The sequence below is a fragment of the Hordeum vulgare genome, chromosome 5H (genome assembly GCF_904849725.1).
Source record: "Hordeum vulgare subsp. vulgare chromosome 5H, MorexV3_pseudomolecules_assembly, whole genome shotgun sequence".
Classification (NCBI taxonomy): domain Eukaryota; kingdom Viridiplantae; phylum Streptophyta; class Magnoliopsida; order Poales; family Poaceae; genus Hordeum; species Hordeum vulgare.
In genome coordinates this window covers 386849537-386854402 of record NC_058522.1, presented here as the reverse complement: position 1 = coordinate 386854402, position 4866 = coordinate 386849537, and positions in this window count along the sequence as shown.

The window sequence follows — 4866 nt, the reverse complement described above, 5'->3', positions numbered from 1 at the left end:
GTCATCAAAATTCCTATATTAAGAACCGCAACATCATGGATGGTATTTTGACCCTGCATGAGGTGTTACATCACACTCGTGTGAAAAATAAAGTGGGCATTGTCCTGAAACTTGACCTTGAAAAGTCTTATGACAAGGTCAACTGGGATTTCTTGTTAGAATGCCATAAACTTAGAGGGTTTAGTGATAATGGTGTGGATGAATAGAGAAAGTCTTACGTTATGGGACTGCCAGTGTCAAAATCAATAATGCTGTAGGGCTATACTTTCAAAGCCATAAGGGGGTACGTCAAGGAGATCCCATGTCACCTTTCCTGTTTAATTTGGTTGTCAAGAGCTTAACTAAAAGATCATTAATGCTCAACGTAGTAATCTCATTAAGGGTCTCTTGCTGATGATCTCTTGCCCTATGAGATTGCTATACTATAGTATGCCGATGACACGGTTCCTTGTATGGAAGATGATTTTGACAAAGCAATTAACTTGCAGTTATTTCTTTATCTCTTTGAACTCATATCGGGTCTTAAAATTAATTTCATGAAAAATGTTGTGTGTGGGAGGGGACGACACAATTCTCCAAAAATATGCGGACCTATTTGGGTGTCAGATTGGGCATTTCCCTATGAAGTACTTAGGTGTCCCTGTAAGTCATTCCACATTGCGGAATGCGGATTGGGACTTCGTTGCTATTCATTGTTTAAAGAGATGTGATTCCTCGATAGGGGATGCGGCCTCCTCTGGTGGGAGACTGACTCTTCTAAAATCTTCTTTATCGAGTATTGCTTTTTTACTATATGTCCATGTTTCTCCTGTCCAAAACCTTCATTGAAAGATTGGATAAATATAGACGTCAATTCTTATGGTGTGGGGGTAGGGGTAAGAAAAGATATCACTTGGTGAAATGGGCTACAGTTTTATGGGGACCCCGACTGGTAAGTCGAGATCGCCGTTCCCAGTGATCCCAAGGATCAATGCTCACTGAACACAGATACTGAATAATAGAGTCTTACATCCATACATACCGTTTGATACAATAAATGACCACTTCGGTCGAGTCTTACATACATTGGGCCTTAAAGGCCAAAGCACTAAACTAGACCAATAGCGGAATTATTGGCTGAAAGCGTGAACCCATGCCATCAGCCTTAACCTGCAGGCATTCTGATTGGGAAGCGTCCTAGCTCGCAAGAACGTCACCGAGTTAATCTTCACCATATCCTGTCTTTCACACCTGGTCAATGAAATAAACCAGTGGCAAGCCAATGAGTACTTTGAATGTACTCGCAAACAGCCGATGATACGAACAATGAAAGTGAAGGATAACAATATCATGCATCTCTTGTATAACTCATCTAGATGGAATGATCATGTATGTGCATCAAGCTAAAGAATTACTCTTGAAGAACAGGTTACACATATCAACATATCTGACAAGGGTTGAACACACCGGGTTCACCCTATATGCCAAGTCATCGGACTTGTCATAATCTCAATGTAGTAATGAGGGCTAAACCATCCGGGTTTACCCTATATGCCAAGTCACCGAACTTGGTCATATTTTATCATGATTATAACAACACCTTTTTAACACCACACACACACACTTTTGGTTTATGCGGAAACGTTGGACGTAGTTTAAGCAGCACCACCCAACTGTCCTTGACCGTGGACACGGCTATTCGAATAGTTTGACACTCTGCAGAGGTAGTACGCTGCACCCACGAGAAACGGGAAACTTCCGTGTCATCCACGACTCACGGTATATCACATATACCCGAGGTAAGTACCCGATCATCATCTTTCCCCTGACGATACTAGACAAAGAGGTCCACTCGATTGGTACCTAGCCCACATGTTGTACGTCTTACGAGCACCGACTCTGGACTGTATCAACCATGTAGGGACCAACGATGTGCCTGGAACTCATAATAATGGCATAGTCGTCCTACCTCGCACGACCCCATCACGAGAGTGACACCGATCACTCCCGCCACTAGTAATGTGGCTCTTTGCTAGTACTGACCAGATTAATCAACAAAGCCCCGTCCCATAAAGGGGTATCGTGGTCGTACTGGTAAGGTTGGGACGGTCGACACATCATAAATCTAATCCCATTTCTTAAACCATACTCACACAAAAACACCGGTGCATCACTTCACCAAAAGTGATCACCAACTCATCATCACCCTCGGGCATTAGTGGCACCCGATGGGGTTTTCATAAACTCTTTATTAAACTCATCATCATGCTTGTGATAATATGCTCTATCATTACTTGTCAACATGGTAATAACATGACCCTCACGGGTAGGGTCAAGCTCAATGCAATTATCTTATAACTTTACTAATCAACATGATAGTAGCATGATCCTCATAGACAGTAGGGTCAGCTCAACATGTTTGCGCTCCGAGGAGCCATGTGAATATCATTACTATCATGCAAGTGCTTCGATGAAGCCTTAGGTACCATCACATCAATGATGTACCGACACTGTGATCTCATGCAACGAAAGTACTTGCTATACTAGCGTGCATCATTTCATATGCTTAAGTCATGGCAAAAGGGCTGCTTGCCTTGCTCACGGAAGTCCTCGGGGTCTTCGAGGTCTTCCGCTCCATCCCCAAATACTCCGTGTATCGTCAACTAACGTCGGAAACAACTATAGTAAGCCATATAGCAAGCAGAATAAAAGTGTTCTATAAATAGAAGTTTTATTTTTCTTGGACCTCTCTGGTCATAAGAAAAATACCTGAAGCTTGATATAGGATATTTGGGTCATCAAGGATTTTTGAATGGATGGAAAGAGCAATAGATTATCATTGAAGAAGCCAACAGAAATCATTCTGTTAAAAATGAGTGGAGGCACCCATTTAACAGAGAAGGATTTTAGAAATATCTAGGAAGTGGTTTCACTGGATTTGGAGTTGGTATGAATATACTAGGAATTTTCTAATGTGGAATAAATAGCAATAGGAAGCTATTTATTATAAGCAACAGAATGAAGTTTGATAAAAATTTTGAGAAAGGCTCTAAAATTAGGAAATGATTTAAGAAGGGTCTGGAAATTTGAATCACTCCAATTGGAGTAGATTTGAGGCCTGATGGATTTTTGAAAGATGGGCTAATAATATCCAGATTTGGATTTTAAGTAAAACACCACAGAAACATGTCTTGGAAAAATGTGCAAGGCACATAGGTGGATAGAGCTTGATTTTAGGAACCTGCAGAAATTTGAACCAAGTGATTTGGGGTTAGAATGATTTTATAATGCATTTTACAAGATAGGAATAAAAGAAAAAGGAGAAAGGGGGTACTTATCCCTTGAGTTAACAAGTGCCAGGGGTGGCAGATAGCGAACGGGCCGGCCTGCTGGCTCGGCCTGGCGCGTAGGGCCACGCAGGAGACGTATTCAATAGAATACGCCTCCGGCTGGGAGGAGGCGCAGAGCGCCCGGGGCGTCTCCACTTATCTGGTGGGCCTCTACCCTGGCTCACTGACGAGGGGCCCCCGCATGCAGGAGCTTCTCCTACCTCCAGCATGCGCAGAGAGGAGATGTAGGAGCCCGAGGGCTCGCTGGCTCCCGGTGCTGTGGCCACCCCCGGCGAGGCTTGGCACTCCGACAGGCTCGGGTGAGGCGCCGCGCCCGACGAGGAGAGGATGACGGTGGGCCCCGCCCGTCCGCTTCGTCCTAACCCCCAGTCGGGACGGCAGAGCAGCAGGGGAAGGTGGCCGCGTGGGCGCCGCGTCTCGGGCCACCCCTTGCTCGGGCAAGAGCGCCGGCGAGCTCAAGAAGCTGCGCCGCCTCCATTCCCACACACAGCACCCGCGAAGGGCTGCCATAGGGGAGCCGGCACGCATCTGTGGCCGACGACTCCACTGCCCTCGCCCCTCGGCAGCGGCAGCGAGGAGGAGGGCTCGGAGTGGCTCGAGGGAGGAGATGCGGTGGCCTGGAAACCACCAGTAGGGAGGAGGGAGGCGAAGGGGGCCCTGCGCAGGCCATCCCGCAGAGGCCGAAGCCCTACCCCTTCGGCCATGGCTATGGCAGGAGGAGGGGGAGGCTTGGGGAGAGAGCAAGCAGGAGAAGAGATGCTCACGAGATGCCCAAGGGAGCGGGGAAGAGAGACCAGAGCCACAGGGGCTCGGGGAAGAGATAATAAGAGGGGAGAGAGAGAGGGAAAGCTTGGGAGCTCTCTGGAGCTCTCGGTGCATGGTCGCCACGCATGCCTGAGGGGTCTTGGAGGCTAGCTGATGGTGGGGAGTGGTTTGAACGGTCAAGGGGAGACTCTGAGACACTCTGGGGCACACTGGCTCGGCTTGGTGTGGTCTGGAGGAGGAAGACAAGGCGCAGAGCGCCCATACTGCAGGCCAGGGTGGTGGTCACCACGGCATCCCGTGCCCACAGGATTCAAATGACCATACAAAGCTGTCTGGGAGGTGGGGCATGCTATCTGGAAGGGAACTCTGGAGTTTGGAAGCATTTGAGGCTGGTTTGAACTAGTTTTGACTGTTGTGAACCTTTCAGCAGGAAACTAGGGGCTGATACCAACGGTTTTCACAGGCAGAGAGGGGAGGTGAAACCATGTCATGGAGCATCTGGTATGGAAGGACTACACGTCTGCAAAAATTGAGCTCATGAAAAGAAGTGTAGCTAGCACTTGTTGTACAAAGCCACATTTCAGCCAAAAATGAACTTGAGGAGGTGCTGCTCATTTTTCCTACATGAGCATGCCATCAATTGATTTGAAATGATGCATTGAGACACTAGCGAGGCTCTGGAAAGAATTGGGGGTGATAGCTTAAGCAGAAGAATGGAAAGAGAGGTAAAACAGTGCTGCCAATTTTGAAAATGAGAGAAAGTTACAAAGGG